Source organism: Ambystoma mexicanum, chromosome 2q (assembly GCF_040938575.1).
Source record: "Ambystoma mexicanum isolate Mex_15411 chromosome 2q, UKY_AmexF1_1, whole genome shotgun sequence".
Lineage (NCBI taxonomy): Eukaryota > Metazoa > Chordata > Amphibia > Caudata > Ambystomatidae > Ambystoma > Ambystoma mexicanum.
Genome location: NC_090924.1, coordinates 446788524 through 446810580, shown reverse-complemented (window position 1 = coordinate 446810580; position 22057 = coordinate 446788524). Strand labels below are relative to the sequence as shown.

The window sequence follows — 22057 nt, the reverse complement described above, 5'->3', positions numbered from 1 at the left end:
AATTTGACTTTGTTATTATGTCGGGCGGAATGAAAGGATAAGCAGTATATCTATTAATGGTCACGTGATCGGGTGAATCACGTGACCATGTAAAGATTTACCTTTTACGCATCGCGGGACGGGAGGCTGTGATTACAGCCAGCATGCCGTTCCCGCGTTGCGTATGTGAAAAAAGTCGATTGATAAGTACTTTTTTGGAGGTTTAGGTTGGGAAGATACAGACCTTAAGTCACGTGATCGGAATTGCGATCACGTGACCTACTTGTATTGTATTTAAAGAGCACCGCGGAACAGGAGGCTGTGGTTGCAGCCTTTCTGCCGTCATCGCATTGCGTTTGGGACATCATTGAAGTTACAAGCGAGTAAGTTTGGGAAAAGGGGTTTTGGCCCTTTTTTAGATGTATTTATCTAGAGATGGATTGAGTGACTAGTAGGTGGGGGTTGTCAAGTAACTCACCACTATGATTACATCTTTTGTAGGGTGTCTGAAAATTTGGGTATACCTTTGGAATACCATTCAGAAAGCGAGATGGTAGTCGGAAGAGACTAAAAGAGATCCTAGTTAATTCCAAGGTCAGTTAAATTTACATATTGGTGGCTGAAAGTTCATTTTTTGGGATATTGGCGCTCGCTGTGCTTTAGAGACAACATTGACATAAATCTTTGTTTTTGGTTAAATTTACTTTTAGGACACGAGAACATGGTTACAAACATCACATCAAATGACCCCAAAACGAGTAGTGGACTAACATCATGTGATTGTGATTTTGTGGGGAAATAAAACCCATTTTCTTGAAATTCAGTATAGAAAGTACATATTTAGCAAATGTTCTGAAATATTGTTGAAAAATATTTCCTTTTGAAATCTTCTACAAAAAGATTGCTTTTTGTTATAAGTAAAGTTTATGCTCTTTTGTTTTGAAACACTTTTGATGTGTTTAGTGAATACTTTGAAATTGAAACTTTTGTAGAATACTGTGGGAATGATGAATATAATTACCTACTAAAAGACACTTACGGAGTATGTGTTTTTCATGTTTTTTGAAATTTTGATTTAAAAGTGGAATTTTCTCGAATAATTGAAATATCTTGAAGAGATTTTTTCTCGATTAGAGTGACCAGGTATATGCCCCATAGATTCGATGTGGCATACAATTGTATTTGTGGCAAATCTCCTACTCACACCTCTGGGCAAGGATGGCAGAACACTACCCGGGGTCATAGGGTGGAGACCAGAGCTAACTCTTAAGCAGGCTTCCTTAGGTGTCTTTGCTTTATAGAAATGGTGAGATATATTAAGACACTTGTGGCCCTGGAATAGGCACAGGCGAAACAAGGCAGTGGCATGACAGAAAGGAAAGCCTCACCAACTGAAGCAGTGTGGCCCTGGGGATGAATCAGTGTATGATGGAAGAGAAAGTAGCCTCCTCAAGAAGGGGTTGACCTCAAATATATTAAAATAATAAATGTGATGGAAATCGTACTGTTTAATGGATTAGAAATTGGTGCAAGCTGAAAGTAATCTGCTGGGGATGGTGGGTTGGTGAATGGCTGAAGGACCGACAAAGCAGCATGGGGGTACAAGGTATTATGCCCTTGTTAAGAATATTTTCTAGGTTATTTCCCCGTACCTCGGTGGTCATCGATGTACTGCATTGAATTGCATGGATTAGCTGGTTTGTTGGACTATTTCCTTCAAAATCTGAGAATAAACCATTAAAAAGTGATATTTAAGAGAAAAGCTTCCTCTAAGTGCCTCCTACATTTTGATTAAAAACAAGGCACAATGGCTGTCCCTCATTTTAGGCCATCACAATCTAAAGCAGTGTCTCATCCTAGAAACACTTACAATTCTGCACCAGCACGGCTCCTTACTACAACTCTGTAGGACAAGGTTATTTTTGTGTGAAAAACATACCTTCAAGTCCCCATTTCTTTTGACCACCACCAATTCTTAGGATTTCTGGTGCAGAGGTGTCTTTTGCTGCTCATGACCACACTACTTTGTTAATACTGACAGGGTGTCTTTGCCAAGGTGCCGCCTCCTGTTTGCCCCCAGATGACCAACACCCTTCTTCATTAGGTCCACTGATAAGTGAGGGTCCCCTCTTGAGAATTGGGGCAAATAAGGGATAATTGGGTTCTGCAGAGAATGGTACATTTGGGTTTAATCTATAAACCTAATTACAACACAAAATACCAGCCATGTCAAATATTCATGGTAGCCATTATTTCAAATGATATTGCAAGCAGCATGTGCATCAAAGGCCTGGGCTCCAACTGGAAAGCCCTACCTGCAATGAGATAGAAGGAGCTGGCAAGCCCTGCTGCAGTCTCTACCTCTGCAGTCGCCTCCAAGGCCCTCTGCACGGCCCTTGCCTCTGATTTGATCTAAATAAAACCAGGACATCCTGTCCACCCTCTCATCCTCTCCTCCCCTTTCATTCTCTGATACCTCTGGCCCCCCTGCTGCCACCTATCCTCCCTCTTTCTTTTCCCCTGTTCTCCCCCAACAAGATTTCCAGACAAGTCCGATCTACGAAAGTCTCATCAAAACAGGTTCTACCCTGTTCGTTCAAAACCATCAAGGACCAAATTGACACCCTTGCTCCTGCTCTGGCCGACTTCAGCAACCACTCCTTCGCCTCTGGAGCCTTCCTCTCCCACCTGAAGCGCTCTCTTGTGCACCCTCTTCTAAAAAAACCCACAGCCGACCCCTCCTGCCCGGCCAACTATCTCCCAATCTCTATCACTCCTTTCCTGGACAAACAGCTGACAAACTGCTGGAAAAGCTGGCCATCTCCCAGCTTAATCTTCACACCGATTCTGTTGGTTGTCTCCATGACCATCAGCCTGGCTTCAGAGTGAGCAGAAGCATTGAAACTGCTCTCCTGAACATCCATGAGGACCTGCTCTCCAACCTTGATTCTAATATCCCATCTGTCCTCATCCGAATCAAGCATTCTTCTGCCTTTGACACTCCCAGGTCCAACTTGGGTCCTTCCTTTCCTCTATCTGATTTTCTACCTGTGGTGTCCCCTAGGGGTCTACCCTCTCTCCCTGGCTCTTCAACCAATACCTGGCACTGCTCGTCCACTGCCTTGCTGCTCTCTGCTCAAACTTTCAATGCTATGCAGATGACACCCAACTTGTTTTCAGGCTCCCCTCTGTCACCTCTTCTCCCTCTCTCATCTTCAACTGTCTGTCTGCTATACAGGAATGGTGCATCGCCAAGGACCTCTGCCTTAATGCCAGTAAGACAGAGATTCTCCTCACTGGCACACCTCCACCTTCCTTTCCTGTCTCTCTCTGTCCTGCCTCCCTTGGTCCTCTCCCTGCTCCCACTTTGCGAGGCTTAGAACCTTTGGGTCATCTTTGACTCCACGCTTTCCTTTTCTCCTCACATCTCTGACGTCTCAAAAAAGTCTAACTGTCATGAACCCCTGTAGAATACAGGGCAAACCTACACTTAACAGTTGGGGAAGGCAGAACAACATGGGTAAAGTCTAGACAGTAAAGGTTGCTGGCTGGTGTAAGCATTCATTCAGAAGTACTGTCAGCCCCCAACAACATGGCCGCCAGGTTAGGACTTGACACAGAACTCAATATGGCACTCGGATGGCCCGTGTTTCTGGTATCCCTGTTGGTCTAGTGTTACAGGGTGCAGCCCAAGGCTATAAAACCATGCCTCGGACCACACCCTGTGCTTAGCGTTTCTTCTGCTGACTGTGTAAGCAGTGTAAGGCTTACTGCACCATCCGAGTCCATGTGCACGGAGGATTTCTACATACCGGCTGCTTCCCGGAATCCTTGCTTACCTGATATCCAGCTTCAGAACTCCAGCAGTTTTTTCATGATCCATATGCCTTGCCGACTTGTATACTTAGCCAGATGAAACTGGAGAACGGAACTCTTCATCGGTCTTTCACCGCAGAGGCTCTCCATTCCTACAACAAAGAAGACACACAGTAAGCGTTCCATAACACTTAACAATGCTCTCTTGAGCTCATGCCCCCATGATACTGCTTACCTGTGATTGCTGCCAGCCATTGCTCTTCACCCGCTAACACTCCGGTGATCTCCAACACCACGGCTCCTATCGGACACAGCAAATCTGTGCATCTGCAGAGACAACTACAGAGTCAAGAACATTAGCACAACTGGCACTTCGCGCTGCAAGCTTCCAGAAAGAGACAAGAAGACAAACAGCGACAAGACCATTACTCACGCTCCATGCTGCAAGCTGCCAGAAAGCAGAGAAGGATACTCGCAGCGCTATATGAACCCTTACCCTCCAGAGCATCGCGTGCGCCACAGCTGGTCTGTGCCACTACCACCTGCAATGGAACTAGATTGGATGCCTACCTTGTACCTTCGGTGCTCAGCTTCAATATTAACGGTGAGCCAGAGTGCTTTGCGCCAGCCAGCGAACCTTGAGGGCATTGAAGAGAGGTGGGGGAATGTAGGTAGGGACACACTAATACCCTTCACTTGTTTGCCCATAGGTTCTCATCCAGGCTGTTCTATAACCATTGTTAGTGGCTCCAGAAAACTTACCAGGCCACTCCCAACAGCACTGGTCACTGGGCTAAAGCCATTCAGTGGAACAGTGGGAAGGGAGTGGTTTGGACTACACCTAGATCCCCAACCCATTGTAGAGGGCAACCCAACTGACAGTCCAGACCAGGTTCTCCTGCAGGGCTCCAGAGGTAAGCGTTACAGAACGCTAAGCCCCCATTTACAAGCCCTGCCCAAGCGTCATGGAGTCGAAGGTAGAGCAGTTGGCCGCCCTGCTAGTGGAATTGCGGGACGAGGTACATGCAGCCAGCTCTGAAACCAACGCTATGAGGAAGGAGTTAGTGGTGATTCAGGAAAGGACTTAACTAGGTCCCCATATACCAGATCCACCAGACGGCGCTGCAGCAGCACCTGCTCAAATATAGGTTACCACTCCTGTCACGGTCCCCTTAGCTCCTCCAGAACGGTTTTTGGGGATCCACAGAGGTATGCCGTTTTTATTAATCAGTGCTGGCTTCATTTCTTGTGTTGCCCAGGGGCTTTTCCTACAGACCAAACTAAGGTTGCCTTTGTTTTATCGTATCTGGGTGGCCATGCAGCCAGCTGGTTAGTGCCGCTGGTTAATCGGGATGACCCCATACTGTATAACTTTGAAGGTTTCCAGCAAGAATTAGATAAGCTCTTCGCTTGTAGAACACAGGGGCAGACTTTGGACAGGGAGTTGTTGACCCTTCGCAAGGTTCTCAAGACCTGTTAGTGTACATTTCCACATTTAGTCAATTCGTCGTTGAGACGAATTGGCCAGAAGAGAGAAGGACCACCGTGTTTTACTGAGGTCTCCATAGTGAGCTCAAAGATATCCTGGCACAGGTGGTCAATCCACCTGAGCACTGCTCGGAATACATATATCTGGTGGGGCAGTTAGACCATCGTTTGCAGGAAAGAAGGAATGATCAGTCCCGTTCGGGGAGACGTCCCTTGTATGTGCACCCACAAGACACTCCATCTCGCTCTACATTGAACCCCCGGTACCCATGCAATTGGGTAGCGTTAGAGGGCCGTTGACCAAGGAGGAAAGGGAGAGACGCTGACAACAACAACTCTGTCTGTACTGTGTCAAGGCGGGATATTTCCTGATGGATTGCCCCAGTAAATTGCTGCAAAAACTACTGGGAACAATTGATGCCGGACCAGTCGAAGCAATTAAGCCTTTGAAAAACTTCATGGCTCGACAAGAGTAAAGATCGGCTTGTTGAGGAAGGAGAAGACATCAACGGTCTCACATCTCATGACACCAGTAATCCTTCTCTGTCCAAACCAACCACAGATGTATGTTGACTGTGGACCAATAGGAAACTACATGGACCTTACTATGGGCCAGTGGATAGGTGTACCAATACAACGGAGGGATAAGGTTGACAACATAATCTCTGTTGATGGAACACAATTGTCATCTAGACCAGTAACCCAGTGTACGGGGGAGGTTGAACTGTTGTGTCAGGATGGCCACCGGAAACGCATGGTATTTGATCTTGGAACGCACCCCAGTTTCAGCTCATATTAGGTATGCCCTGGTTGGAGTGCCACAATCCAATCATTAACTGCTGGACACATACTATGGGCTTCTCCACAGATTGTCTACAGACCTGTTATCCACCCACACCAATGGTTGCCCACTCACCAATTACGGTAATTCCAAAGAAAGACCATCGAGTACTAATCGGCATCACCGAACAGTTACCTCTGGAATATGAAGAATACCAAGATGTTTTCCAGAAGGAACAGGCCAACACTTCACCATTGCACAGGCCCTACAACTGTCAAATAGATTTAATACCAGGATCCCAGGTGCCATGCAGTCGCTGTTACGCTCACCTGGTCTCTGCGGAGGTGTTGGGGCATGGTTGCAGCCCTCCCTGAACTTGCATCAACCCCCTTCAGGCCTCTGCCCCAGTAGAAAAGCTGTGAGCGGTGGTACGTGGTGAAACTGCTCCTGCGTGGAGATAAAAGTGTGTGAGTGTGCCAATCTGTGATTGTTGTACCTCTCGAACCCTTCACCCCAAAGTACGGTTTCTGTGAGCATACGCCGGCCCATAAAGCTCACCTGTGAATTATGGAAGATAAACTCTCCGTCCTGCTACTTCTGGCAGGGGCGTGTCGAATGGGATCTAGTTCCTTCACGGATCCCTGATAAGGATTAGTCCAGTCCAGCTGCGACTATGCTTCTCCTTATGATTGGTAAGTCTTTCTTGAGCTCTTGTGATGCTCTTTGTTCTCTTTAATGTCTGTGTATCTTGCTCCTATTTATGCCCACAATAATGTCTCTCTTCTGTTTTCTTCCCTTAGATGGAAATGCAGCCTCAATGCATCTGTGAGACGCGAGACGCGGCCGGATGGAAGATGGATGCAACCGCAATGCTCGACAGCAGGTAAGTGATGGTTTAAGGGAAAGCGCAAAGTATGGCGAAGCGCATCCTTAAACTGACTGTTTTTGCAATGTCTAACCTTGTCTTCTGTTTTTCCTTGCAGGCACTGCTGTCGACAATGGAGCGTGTCGTGCTGCGGTGCCAAAATGAAGATTTCGGCCTTCCAGAAAATGTAAAGATGAATACTTGGTTCGCCGAAGAGATGAACAGGTAAGGACAGCGTCCCCCAGTTGGTAAGTATGCTGGCAGGAAGCAGGATGTCCACAAAGCAGGATCTTCAAAGGTAAATCTGACCTCAGGCGACGGTGAGTGTTACGCTGCTTGCAAGTGCAGAATTACGCGAAGCGTCTGTTTTGAGGATGGGGTAGCTTATATAGCTGAGATCGTGGGCACGCCCATTAGGGCAGGCTTACCAGCCACACCTTGCCACTCCTAGAGAGTGAGCATGTGCAAAGGTAATCCATTAGCAGCCACACCCAAGAATACACTTGGGGCTGCTTAATGGATGGAATGTTCAAGGTTAATGCATCCTGCTTAATGGATGGAATGTTCAAGGTTAATGGATTTGAAGTGCTATGTCCATAATAAAAGTCTGTTGGTGTTAAATGGATGTTCATACACACACAACTCATCATACCGTGGCATACATCCAAAGTACTAAAGGACACAAAAAGCATGCTAAGAACCAATGGGGAAGAGGAATTCATAACTAGTCCCCATAATGACACACATTATTGTGATGTTTACAAACAATAGAAATAATTCACAAACTATCTATTGTCAGGGTGGATAGGAAGAACAGATGCAAAGATCACATCCCTGTAGAATTTATCTATCGACCGGTTTCGACGTGTAGTGGTGGTTAACTGAATGTCTTCCTCAGGAGGTGGGTGTTACCATTCTGAAAAACAAGTACGCAAAAGCGACTATAAGCTACTACATGAAAAAGCCTTTGCCAACTGCCTGCAACACACAATTGAAAAAGAGAAAAGGGACTGCTGCTAGCAGCCTGAGTTATTAAAAACAATTAAGAACCGTGTATACAATAGTGAAAATAAGCATATACGGCCCCCGCTACAACAGCTGTGTAAACCAGAACAAGAGGGTAAGTGACTCCCAAAAGAGAACCGTGCAAAATGAAAAGGAACCTTCAGGACCATGGTGGATCGGCAACAAGAATAGATATATATAATAATATACATCTTAATATCAGAATAGCGTGACCAATGGCAATGTCTGTGTCTGAAAAGGACTTGTAGTGAACTAACCTGATGAAAACCCAGCTGCTGCAACAACCTATGCAGTGTAGTGTGGCCAGTCAGGCCAGACAATTCAGGACTAAAACATAACCTGAAACAAGAAACAAGACCAGAATGCACTAGGTCAGGTAAATAAAAGACCTAGGTTCAAAGTGGAGCGCCTATAACTAAGGCAAAAATAATAGCTCACCTGGAGGGCTTCCCATGCAGTTTAAGGGGATCCAGAGCTGCATGTATTTGAAAAGTGAAGAAGCAGCACAACTTAGCCTGAGCCTTCAACGCCGTCTGCAAATCACTGAAAAAGTGGCAAAAGAGCTCCATTACAATGTTAAATGACAAGCAGTGACCCACGGTTTACCAGAATACAAGGGCACTGCATGAAATGCATCTAAAGATCTCCAATAAAATGGGAGGAAGCCTACAGACAACCACGCCGTTCTGGGGGATCCAAGAGGTGTTTGAATGTATCCGCGATCTAACAATCTAGTCCATAGTAGGTCCGCATGGGTATTAATTGTATAAGGTTGGAACAATTGCGGCGTAACCGTAAAAACATCCCATAAGGGAGATTACGTAGAAGACTTTTAGGGTGTTGGCTTTCAGGCTAAGTTGTGCTGCTTCTTCACTTTTCAAATACATGCAGCTCTGGATCTCCTTAAACCTCCTGAGGAAGACGTTCAGTTAACCACCACTACACGTCGAAACCGGTCGAGAGATACATTTTACAGGGATGTGATCTTTGCATCTGTTCTTCCTATCCACCCTGACAATAGATTGATTGTGAATTATTTCTATTGTTTGTAAACATCGCAATAATGTGTGTCATTATGGGGACTAGTTATGAATTCCTCTTCCCCATTGGTTCTTAGCATGTTTTTTTGTGTCCTGTATTACTTTGGATGTATGCCACGGTATGATGAGTTGTGTGTGTTGAATGCACCATGTATGTTGAGTATGAGTGATGATGTTTTAGCCGATTTTCGGCATATTGTTCCTGCTGTTTTGCTATGTTAAAATGATCAGTGTATAATACATTTTTGTGATTTATTCACTAGTTTTCAATTTTTGTATCACTTTAAATAAATTTGGATACATTTTTTCTAAACATACTTTGCTCTGGACATATCTTTTCTGTTTTTTGATGTTATTATAATACTCTGGTCCAGAAGCTAGAGTTACTCTGCTCTGTTTGCATACAATATGTTAAAACCTGTGATGTCTGCGCAAGGAACAAAACACCTAAGACCAAGCCACAAGGGTTACTCTGCCCGTTGCCTATACCACCTGCCTTTGACATACGATATCCTTAGACTTTATCACCGAATTTCCTCCATGTAACAGTTACAACACTATCCCAGTTGTTGCCCTCCTGACCAAGATGGCGCATTTCATTGCCCTGAAAGGATTACCAAATGCAGGAACTTTGGCGCAAGTGTTTTTGGCAAATATAGTCAGACTACATGGTTTCCTGTTCATGGTCACATCCGATCGAGGAAGTCAATTCATTTCCAGGTTCTGGAAAAGTTGCTGTCCCAAAGCTCAAATTGAAATCCAGCTGTACACCAGTGTCAGGATTCGTAAATCAGGGAGGCATACTGGCAGTCTTTCCCTTCCTACTTGCTTACCTTCCTCACCTGGTTTTCCTCCGCTTTTGTCACGGAGACGCTGGTTCAGGACACGGAAGTTTGCTCAGCCAGTTCGTTCTGTGTCATTTAAGCAGCACTGGGCTTTACCATGGAAACGCAGTCACTCTGCGTACTTGAGGTCACGTGTCTTTGCACGTTGTTAGACACTCACGTGACTTTTTGGTTTTCGTTCTTATGCCCCGCCTCCCCGCTACTCGCTGCTCTGAAATTGTTATTTCTCCTGCCGCTACTTACCTTGCCTTGCTTCTTGTTGGATTAGTGTTTGACGCGGATCGCCTACTGCACTCCTGCTGGTTTTCCCTTGTTTTGTCCCTCTTGTTGGTTGCCTCGACCCTTGGAACTGCTCATTGGAATTGTTACGGATCACGGATGTCTGTTTGAATTTTGCCCGCTTGGTTTTCGATTCTTGGAATTGCTCACAGATTTTTTTTTGTCCTCATTCGGCTTGTGCTGCTATTTACGTCCTCCATTCTACTGCTACCGGAACTTTCTACAGACCTGTGGATACAGACTTCCTCATTGTCCCATGGAACTGGAGACTCTCTAGTGTACTAGGCGTCCGCGTGCCGTCGGTTTCAGGTGGACATTGTTGCTTACCGGATTCTTGGTTTAGGCGTCCTCGTGCCGGCGGTGGGTAGGTGGATCTACGCTCCTGCTTTGCGGATCGCTCCTGCTCTTCATTTATTCTTCCGGATATTGAACTTCCTTGGAAACTCTCAACCGGTAAGACTGTTCCTATATTTCTAATTCAAGTTTTGATCCTTGTTTGGGTTCCGGTGAATTACTGGTTATTTTTGCCCTCTTAGAATTCTGACGCCACCCTTACTATTCTGATTTGCCATTCAGTCAACTACAGTCAATTTTCAGGTACTAAAAGTTTGGGTTGTCTGTACATTGCTATTCAGGTTGTCTTCTGTTACTAATGTACGGTTCCTTTGCAGGTTGACCGTTTCCTGTGATGTCCTCTCATCTTTAGGTCAATTGACCATTCAGAGAGTTTCTTCTACCTCTCTGTTTGGTACATTGACAAAAAGAACTCGCCCTCTACACGACGAGTTCAAAATCTTGAAGTCAGGATTCTGGTTACCTTGTCAAGGAATATACCCTGACTTAACAACCAGTCACCACCCACAAACTGACAGCCAAACTGAAAGAACCAATCAAACCCTTGAACAGTACTTGCGCTGTTCGTACAAGCAGACACGAGTTGGGTCGATCTCCTTTGGGCAGCAGAATATGCGTATAATGACACCATCCATAGTGCAACTGATTTATCATTGTTCTTTTTCCTTCATGGGAGGGACCCACCTACCACTGATTTAGACCCACCTGCACCATTAGAAATGTCCGCTATAACTCCTTTACACATCATTATTAAGAAGACCCTGAAAAAGGCTATCGACACACTACAGGACACAAAGGCAGCTCACAAGCACTTTGCAGACAAACATTGATCCGAAGTGCCTACTTACCACATAGGGTCTAAAGTATGGGGTTAGCGACAAAATATATCCAATTAAAGGGCCCAAAAAGGTTCCATCCAAAATATATTGTTCCATACCCTGTTACTTCCATCATCAACCCCGTTGCAGTTAAATTAGAGTTGCCTGCTTCCTTACGAATACATCCAGCTTTTCATGAGTCATAATTGAAACCTGTGCAGCATGGACCTCAGAACTCAATAAATAGATCCCCTCCAGTGGAAATACAGGGAGAAACAAATTAGTACGAGGTCCGAGACATCCTAGATTCCAAAATCAGTAGAAAGAAACTTCATTATCTTATTGACTGGAGGGGATATAGTGGGCTAGATAGAACCTGGGAACCTGCAGCCAACATAAGTGCAACTTCTCTATTAGCTCGCTATTAGCGCAATCACCCGAACTGGCCAGGACTAAGTGTAGCTTTCCTTGTGGGAGACTTTTGAGGGAAGTGCTGTCATGAACCCCAGTAGAATACAGGGCACACCCACACATAACAGTTGGGGAAGGCAGAACAGCGTGGGTAAAGTCTGGACACTAAAGGTTGCCGGCTGGCGTAAGCATTCATTGAGAAGTACGGGCAGCCCCCACCAACATGACCGCCAGGTTAGGACTTGGCACAGAACTCAATATGGCCCCCAGATGGCCCGTGTTTCTAGTATCCCTGGTGGTCTAGTGTTAAAGGGTGCAGCCCGAGGCTATAAAACCACGCCTTGGGCCACACCCTGTGCTTAGCGTTTCTACTGCTGACTGTGTAAGCAGTGTAATGCTTACCACTCCCTTCGAGTCCAAGTGCACAGAGGATTTCTACATACCGGCTGCTTCCCGGAATTCTCGCTTACCTGATATCCCGCTGTGACGAAGTGGATCGTAAAAATCTAAAGCCCTGTTTACAATGAAATGTTATGTTTGAATACAGAAAGTCCTGCAGTAGGTACTTTTTTCTAATGAGGTTTGCTGTGCTGTTCGTTGCAAGGATACAGGGGACGAAGTGGAGGAGCCGGAGATTAACCGTTACAGCTGGGCGTATTGAGAGGAGGTTGGGAAAGAGCTCGACAGCTCCCAGCTGATCGTAACAGCGGCTTTGCGCTTCAAGAAGATGTTTTATATTGAGATACTGAGGCGATCGTTGTCGCCGTACAAGGAGAGTGAGTAGTTACATGCGCCATTGCGCTCAAAGAGAAAATATGATTTAAATATCAGGTGATCGTTGTTGCCTGTAAAGGACTGTTGGAGTTGGCGCCATTGCGCTTGAGGGCTGGCGAAAGTAATGAGTGATTGTTGTTGCCTTTGGCAGAGTCTGGGGAGAAGCGCAGTTGCGCTTGGAGGGAGACGATCACTAACGAAGTTAGGCGATCATTGTCGCCATTAAGAAGGGACCGTGAATAATTGCGCCGTTGCGCTTGTACTCTGATACAGTCTTGTATCAGAGTGTAATTGAGAAGGGAAACTTTAAGAACGAACGTAAGTGAGGAGGCGTGTCCCTGAAATAGCAGTCAGGGAGGTCAAGCCGGGACTCCTTGTTTAACGTGTTGTAACCAGCTGATCTTCACTGGGAAGAAGAGGGATGCGCAATGTAAAGGACAACGCCACTCAAGTACATACCTAATGTGCAAGACGATTATAAGTATATAAAGGGAAAAGAAGAGACAGAACGTGTTTGAAAGGAAGTGATACCTGTATTTGAAATTGCAGGCAAACACATGTGCACTGTAAAAGGGAGTAAACAGTACACAGAGACGAATAAGCACTATTTTGGAAGGTGGCTTAGTGTTTTTCTATTATATCCTGAATCAAGCTCCAACAACTCATACACGCAAGCTGCCTAATTATTTTCAAAGTATCACAAGACTTTTATTGAGAAGTTATTTTAACAAAGCAAGCATTCATCATCCAAAACAAGTGGGGAACTTTTGCCTGAAATATGGTACAAGAAGAAGAACAGAGTTAACAAGGAAATTAACACAAAGACTGTTAAAAGATAAATTGGAAACAGACTTTGAGTTCAATGAAAGGAATGAACTGAAAGAAGAAAAATAGTAAATTGAGAGACCAATGAACATTAAACTGATATAGAACTTACCTGCACATGCTGAAACAACTGTCCAGACATAGAAGACTGAAGAGTTGGCTCGAAGACGTATCCTTTTCTATAAATCTAGAATATAAGAGAAAGAAGTTGTTAATAAAAGAATTGGGTTCTCTTTGTAATCCATACAATTACTCATTGGCTAAGTCTTTTTATTGTTCAATACCAAAGCGAACTGTTACATTTGGTGTTAGAAGTGGGATTCAGAGAATGCCATGGAGGAACTTATTAAGACCCTAAGTGAGGGGCAACAAATACTACAACAAGCTTTGCAACTTCAGAGCCAGCAAACTCAGGTGGACAGATTAGCTTTCCAGCAAGCCGTACAACTACAACAGGCTCAGTTATTGAGGTTACCAATGTTAGAAACAACCCTCAAGTCCCAACTTCAGTTTTGCAAAAATATGCGGCTGGTGAGGACCCTGCACATTTTTTTGTAAACTTCGAGAGAGTGGCCAGGAATGCACAGTGGCTCACCGAGAGATGGTGTCTTTACATCGCACCATTAATGACCGGTGAAATGCAATGTGCTTACCAAGCTGCAAATCCAGCTGGAGACACAAATTATGGGGACATGAAGAAGGTCGTGTTGGAAAGATTGGGGCATGATGAGGAAACTTATCGAATTAAATTCAGAGAAGTCAAATTGGCCGGAGAAGAGACTCCGAGACAATTATTTTATAGAGTAAAAGAGCTTGCAGAGAAGTGGTTACAACCTACCATGTCTTCTCCTATTGAGATAACAGAAAAAGTAATCTTGGAACAATTTGTCAAAGCTCTACCTGGACCTGTACAGAGATGGGTCAAACAGCATCATCGACTCTCATTAACTGAAGCAGTGGATGTAGCCTCATTTTATCAAAAAGCTGGGCAAGGCAAGTTGTTGTCCTATACAACCCATCCCAAACCTCATGCCATTCTGAATAAACCTATGTCTCAACCAAGGTGGCCACATTCCATGCTACGAAAACCGGAATTAGAAAATGTACGTTCCAGACCTAATAGTGAGGGCCCTGTGAACTATCGTCAAACTCCAACAACATCTCTAGGGCCCCAGTGTTTCGACTGTGGAGAATGGGGACACCTTGCCAGGTTCTGTCCAAAGAAACTTAAAATGGAGCCGATGGATGTGGGTTTTTTTTTAATCTTTAAAGGACACTGAATCTTCTGAACAAATACCAGGAAGACAAACCCAATATTTGTATACTTGTGACACCGAAGTAGATGGAAAAGCCACCACTGCATTGGTCGATTCAGGAAGCCTACAGACAGCTGTAACATCGGACCTGGTAGGTGAAGGTTATTGTTCTTCAGGGGAAATACCTATTCGATGTGTTCATGGGAATATCAAGGCTTATCCTTCGAAGAGGATACAGATTAAGCTAGCTGGGGAAACGATGGGGGTAAGAGCTGCCATATTACCAAGTTTACCCAAACCCTTACTAGTTGGGTCGGATATACCAACATTTTCTAAAATAGTCCACGAAATTGAGAAGAGCTGGTTAGAAACGGCCCCCTTCCATGAAGAAGAAATAATCAGTCCACTTTCTAAATCACAAAAGATTAAAAAAATGTAAAGATTAATTAAACAAGATTGGAAAGCTAAGAATGGTCTCCCTATAGCTGTCGATGGAAACTAGACGAGGAGGGAGATAGCTTTAGATCCGCCCAAGAACTGGATCCCTTATTAAGATATGCAAAGGAACGTGCCTTAGAAAACTCAACTGGACAAGGGCCCCATTTCATAAAGCAGAATGGATTATTGTACAGAGTGAGCAGATCTCGGAATGGAGAAGAAATGAAACAGCTGTTAATTCCCAGTAAATACTACAAAACTGGTCTGGAAGTCGCTCACGTGCAAGTTGGGAAAGGACACTTGGGATCTGAGAAGACTTCTAAGAAAATTCTAGACAGGTTCTACTGGCCAGGGGTATATAATCAAGTAGTTAGGTTCTGCCAATCATGCGAGGAGTGTCAAAAGAAGAACAGAGCCAATGTGAAGAAGGCACCCTTACAACCTATGCCATTAGTCATGGAACCTTTTAGCAGAATAGGAGTGGATATTGTGGGACCACTGTAACCATCTAGAAGAGGTCATAAGTATATCCTGGTGGTGGTAGACTACGCAACACGATACCCGGAGGCTTTTCCCTTAAAAGCTACAAATACTCAACAAATTTGTGATGTTCTAATTCCCTTCATTGGAAGAGTTGGAATTCCAAGGGAGATAGTCACAGATCGTGGGTCAAATTTCATGTCCAATGTCCTGAAGCAAGTCTGTGAAACTCTAATAAATGAACACCTAAGGATAGCAGTTTATCGCCCACAGATGGATGGTTTTGTGGAGCGCTATAATCAAACCATTAAACAAATGCTAAAGAAAACTACTTCTCCCAAAAATAAAGACTGGGATAGAGTTTTACCTTGGTTATTGTTGACTTTCAGAAGCACTCCTCAGTCCTCAACAGGTTTTTCACCTTTTGAACTACTCTTCGGAAGGCCAGTTCGATCTCTGTTGGATATTCTGAAAGAGAGCTGGGAAGAACAACCAGATCAGGAGTTAACCCTTACCCAGTATGCCTCTCAATTACAGGAAAGAGTAGAGAAACTGCAGGCCATAGCCAGAGATAATCTTCTTTAGGCCCAAGTAAAACAGGAGAAGTATTATAACCAAAACTCCCGTCTAAGTACTTTTAAAACAGGAGAACAAGTATTAGTGTTATTGCCCACCTCAGAAAACAAAATGTTGGCAGCCTGGAAGGGACCGTATGAAATCCAAGAAGTACTAGGTCCTTTAACGTATAAAGTGAAACAGCCTGGAAGTAGGGTACCCTTCCAAACATATCATGTAAATCTTCTAAAAAAATGGATACTACCATCTCAAACAGTGGCCATGATAACTCTTGATGTACCACAGGAAGAACATTTTCCCCAGGTCCAGGAGAAAGTAGGATTAACTCAGAGTTATCGTCTGTTCAAAACAAGGAGTTTAACTCCTTATTGGAAGGTTTTTCTGAAATATTTTCTTCCTTACCGGGGAGGGCGAACTTACCTATCACCGCATAGTCACTAAACCTGAGGCCATAGTACGGCTCAGACCATACAGAATACCTGAGACGAAGATAAAGGCCATTAACCAAGAGGTTCAAGAAATGCTGGATTTAGGGATAATTGAGCCATCACATAGTGATTGGAGCTCTCCTGTAGTTTTAGGTTCTGCATGGATTTCCGAAAATGAAATGAGGTTTCTAACTTCAATGCTTACCCAATGCCAAGAATAGAGGATTTGCTAAATAATTTGGGGAAAGCAAGATTCCTGACCACCATAGACTTAACCAAGGGTTACGGGCAGATACCGTTGTTACCTTCTGATAAGGAAAAGACGGCATTTGCCACTCCCACTGGGTTCTATCAATTTACGGTGTTGCCCTTTGGTTTACATGGAGTTCCAGCAACATTTCAAAGGCTGATGAATTATATTATAAAAGGTCCTGAGCAATATGTCAGAGCCTATCTAGATGACATCATAATTTACAGTCAAACTTGGCCGGAACATCTGAAGCATTTAGAGGCCATACTTGGAACACTGAAGCGAGCAGGGTTACACATAAATCCCAAGAAAACCCATGTTGCAGCTTTTCACACTAAATACTTGGGATATTATGTGGGTCAATGAACCATCAAACCCCAGGAGGAGAAATTAAAAGCCATCAAACAGTTGAAGTTCCCGGAAACTCCAAGACAAGTACGAGCCTTTTTGGGATTTGTGGGATATTAGAGGTGGTTTATTCCACACTTCTCTACATTGGCCGCCCCATTAACAGATTTGCTGAAGAAGACTTCTCTTACAAAGAAAACTTGGCAAACAGTCGAAACCGTAAAAGCCTTTAACTCTTTAAAAGAGGCTCTAACCAATAAGGCTGTTTTACATTGTCTAGATTTTAAGGCACCATTTTTCCTTCATACTCATGCATCGGGCACTGGCGTCGGAGCAGTAGTATTCCAAAATCAGGGAGAGAATGAAAGACCAATACTGTTTATAAGCTGGAAAGTACTACCTCACGAGCTACGTTATCCGACAATAGAGAAAGAGTGTTTGGCAGGCAAATGGGCCATTGATACCCTAAGGTATTATCTACTTGGCAGAGAGTTCACTTTAATAACGGACCATGCTCCCTTAGTATGGCTTGCACGTAACAAAGATTCAAATCAGAGAGTACTCCGGTGGTTTCTTTCTCTCCAGCCCTTCTCTTTTAAAACTATTCATAAACCCGGCAAGTTATTAGCTCAAGCTGATTACTTGTCCAGAGCTGAAACCCTTCCCGAGCGTAAGGGCTTAGTAGAGGGGGTGTGACAAAGTGGATCATAAAAATGTAAAGCCCTGTTTACAATGAAATGTTATGTTTGAATACAGAATTTCCTGCAGTAGGTACTTTCTTCTAATGAGGTTTGCTGTGCTGTTCGTTGCTAGGGTACAAGGGACGGAGCGGAGGAGCCGGATAATGACCGTTACAGCTGGGCGTATTGAGAGGAGGTTGGGAAAGAGTTCGACAGCTCCCAGCTGATCGTGTAACAGTGCCATTGCGCTTCAAGAAGAAATTTTATATTGTGATACTGAGGCAATCGTTGTCGCCGTACAAGGAGAGTGAGCAGTTAGGTGCGCCATTGCGCTCAAAGAGAAAATATGATTTAAATATCATGTGATCGTTGTCGCCTGTAAAGGACAGTTGAAGTTGGCGCCGTTGCGCTTGAGGGCTGGCGAAAGTAATGAGTGATCGTTGTTGCCTTTGGCAGAGTCTGGGGACAAGGGCTGTTGCGCTCGGAGGGAGACAATCACTAACAAAGTCAGGCGATCGTTATCGCCAGTAAGAAGGGACCGTGAGTAATTGCGCCGTTGTGCTTGTAGTCTGATACAGTCTTGGAGAGAGCTGAGCGAGTGATCAAAGGCAGTGTAATTGAGAAGGGAAACTTTAAGAACGAACATAAATGAGAAGGCGTGTCCCTGAAATAGCAGTCAGGGACGTCAAGCCGGGACTCCTTGTTTAACGTGTTGTAACCAGCTGATCTTCACTGGGAAGAAGACGGAGGGGTCAATGTAAAGGACAACGCCGCTCAAGTACATATCTAATGTGCAAGACGAATATAAGTATATAAAGTGAAAAGAAGAGACAGAACGTGTTTGAAACGAAGTGATACCTGTACTTGAAATTGTAGACAAACGCATGTGCACTGTAAAAGGTAGTAAACAGTACACGGAGACGAATAAACACTATTTTGGAAGGTGGCTTAGTGTTTTTCTATTATATCCTGAATCAAGCTCCAACATCTCATCCAAGCAAACTGACTAATTATTTTAAAAGAATGACAAGACTTTTATTGAGAAGTTATTGTAACAAAGCAAGCATTCATCATCCAAAACAAGTGGGGAAGTTTGCCTGAAATATGGTACAACAAGAAGAACAGAGTTAACATGGAAATGAACACAAAGACTGTTAAAAGAGAAATTGGAAACAGACTTGGAGTTCAATGAAAGGAATGAACTGAAAGAAGAAAAATAGTAAATTGAGAGACCAATGAACATTAAACTGATATAGAACTTACCTGCACATGCTGAAACAACTGTCCTGACATAGAAGACTGAAGAGTTGGCTCGAAGACATATCCTTTTCTATAAATCTAGAATATAAGAGAAAGAAGTTGTTAATAAAAGAATTGGGTTCTCTTCGTAGCACATACAATTACTCATTGGCTAAGTCTTTTTTTTATTCAATACCAAAGAGAACTGTTACACCCACTTGCAGCTCTCTCGTGCTTCCCGACTTGTATACTTACCCAGATGGAACTGGAGAACGGAACTCTTCATCGATCTTGCACCGCAAGTAAGCGTTCCATAACTCTTGACAACACTCTCTTGAGCCCCCCCCTGTGAAACTGCTTACATGTGATTGCTGCCACCCATTGCTCTTCACCCGCTAACGCGCCGATGACCCCCAACACCACGGCCCCAATCGGACACAGCAATTCCACGCACCTGCAGAGACAAATGCAAACATATCTGACATATCTGGGTCATCGCATCAATGCAGAAGGAATAAAACCTAAGGAAGCTCTTGTGAATACTATTCTTAAACTTCCTGATCCTGTCAACAAAGACCAGCTTCGGAGCTTGCTGGGCCTCACAGAATATTATTCTAAATTTGTGGACCATTATGCAGATAGGACAAGTCAGATGAGAAGATTTGAGTGGTCTGAAGAATGCAAGAAGAAATTGGATACAATCAAAGTGTTAATCAACAAAGCGCCTGCCCTTAAAATGTTTGATTGTATTGCCCATGCTATGGTATCAGTGGATGCCAGCAACATGGGGTTGAGAGGTGTTTTGGAACAAGTGCAAAATGGATTCGTAGTTCCAATTGCTTTTGCTTCCAGGACTTTAAGAGGGGCAGAAAGAAATTATTCAACTATTGAGAAGGAGGCTTTGGTAGTCAAATGGATTTTAGAACATTTCAAAGGGCTTATTTGGGGAGTTTCCATTGAACTTAAAACGGATCACAAGCCACTTATACATGTTTTAAATCCAAAGAACCCTCATTTGATATCCCCACGTATTAGGAGGTGGACTTTGATTATAATGCAATATAGTGTAATTATAAAGTACACTCCCGGAAGAACAAAAATAGTGGCTGATTGCTTTTCTCGCATGCCATGCAACAATGAGGGAAAAGACCATGTTGATAGTGATGAAGTGATAGAAGATAAGGACATGGATTGCATTATTGCGCAAGTACATCCCAGTTTTGGGAAAGAAGATTGGATTGAGGCTATGAAACTGGATTCAGAACAGGATATTTAAGGAGAGTGGTGGAAAGTGGCTGGAAAGATGTAAATGTGGACATTGGATTCTGGGAAAAGATAAAAGATGAAATTTCATGTGATGATCCATGTATCTATCGAGGAGATCGGATTGTTCCTCCTGCAACATTAAGATAGAGAATCATGGAAATTGCCCATGAGGGGCATGTAGGGAGGAGCTTGACAAAGAGAAGGGTCAGAGAAACTTATTGGTGGCCCAACATGTGGAGTGAATTAGAAACATTGGTCAAAGAATGTTCTGCATGCGCAGTGAGTGATAAAGGAAAGTTAACCAAGACCACACTGTTGAAACCTATAGCCATACCAGACTCAGTTTGGACAAAGTTGGCTATTGACATAGCTGGTCCATATGAGATACTAGAACTGTCAAAAATATATTTTATTGTGTTGGTTGACTATACTTCCAAATGGGTGGAGTGTGGAATTACTGAAGAATCTGTCTGTGCCATGAAAGTAACATTTTTAGAAGACATTTTCAGTAGAGAGGGTGAACCACAGGAGTTGATATCCGACAATGGAGCTCAATTTATGTCGCAAGAAGTTCAGTGTTTCCTGAAAGAACGAGCCATTAAACATAGCACGACAGCGTTATACCACCCTATGGGTAACGGCTTAGTGAAAAGAATGAATCGTTTTATAAAAAGTGTAATTCAACTAGCCGTTGCCAATAGCTTGCCGTGGAAAGAAACACTCAAAGAAGCGCTGAACACATATAAAGTCACTCCACACTCAGTGACGGAAGTGGAACCTTTCACCTTGATGAGAGAGAGGATTGCCACTAACAGGGTTAGACCTGCTTGGATGACTATAAAGAAGAGCAAAAATGTTGATATGGATGAAATAGTAAGGAAAGTAAAGAGGAGGCAAGGTCAATACAAGAAATACTATTATAGACAGAAGCATGTTAAAGAAAGTAAAATCAAAAGTGGAGACTGGATTAGGGTAAGAGAACCCAAGAGAGTTATGAAAGGAGAATCCAAATTCCGATCTCCTCAGGGAGTGGTTAAATGTCCCAAGAAGTCAGTAATTTTGGAAGATGGCAACAAGTGGTCATGGAATGATATCATATTGACAAAGAAAGAAGATCAGACGAGGAACGGTACTGATCAGTCTTCCATACAAGGATTATGGAGGGACAGATCCAGACGAGCAAGTGATATCAATGAGAATATTACACTTGCAAGTGATGGTGGTACGGTGGAGAAGTATGTCAATGGGAAGACCCCTAGAGATCCATGTGAAAACAATAACTTGTCTTCGAGAGCTTGGAGAATTGTACACAATTTCAAGAAGGATTTTATTTACTACTGAAACTTTTAGCACTTTCATACATAGTCACAAACACTGGTCTGCATCATACTGGGACCTTGCTATGGAGCCACAACATGTATCCTTTTATTAAGAATTAATGTGTAGTAGAAAGAAAGTTTTAAGTCATGTTGTGTTATTTATTAGATTTCTGTATATAGTTTTTTTCCAACCTAATAGCCATGTTAGGTTGCATATTAGTATTTTCTGTATATAGGAGTGTTATTCTCGTGTGGTTCTGGAACCTGCTACCAGAACCATACGAGAAGATGCCTTTATGAAGGAGGTTGGCTGTTGGGGACTTCCTCTAAATAAACTATGTTTAATTATAAATACCACGTCTGAGCCTCTTTACAACAAAGCGTTCGGGCAGAAGGCGAATTGCCCTCATGAGCATGTGCTGTTACAAGGAAGAGGGACGTGGAGATAACGGCAGATTAGAGAAGACGGCCTTCTG

At 43.7% G+C, this 22057-nt stretch overlaps 1 long non-coding RNA gene across 2 annotated transcripts in view; it reads right to left on the bottom strand.

The window, feature by feature from the left end:
• Nucleotides 1-20090, bottom strand: part of LOC138568971 (uncharacterized) — a 32052-nt gene extending 11962 nt beyond the window's left edge. The window contains exons 1-2 of one of the 2 annotated variants that reach the window (XR_011303029.1): nucleotides 19021-20090; nucleotides 13414-13488 (exon numbers count right to left, since the gene is read on the bottom strand). This is a non-coding gene — a long non-coding RNA (uncharacterized lncRNA). Of the gene's footprint in view, nucleotides 1-13413; nucleotides 13489-15842; nucleotides 15951-19020 lie in introns of those variants that run through there. The other variant, XR_011303030.1, reaches the window with a different exon arrangement.
• Nucleotides 20091-22057: the final 1967 nt, after the last annotated feature.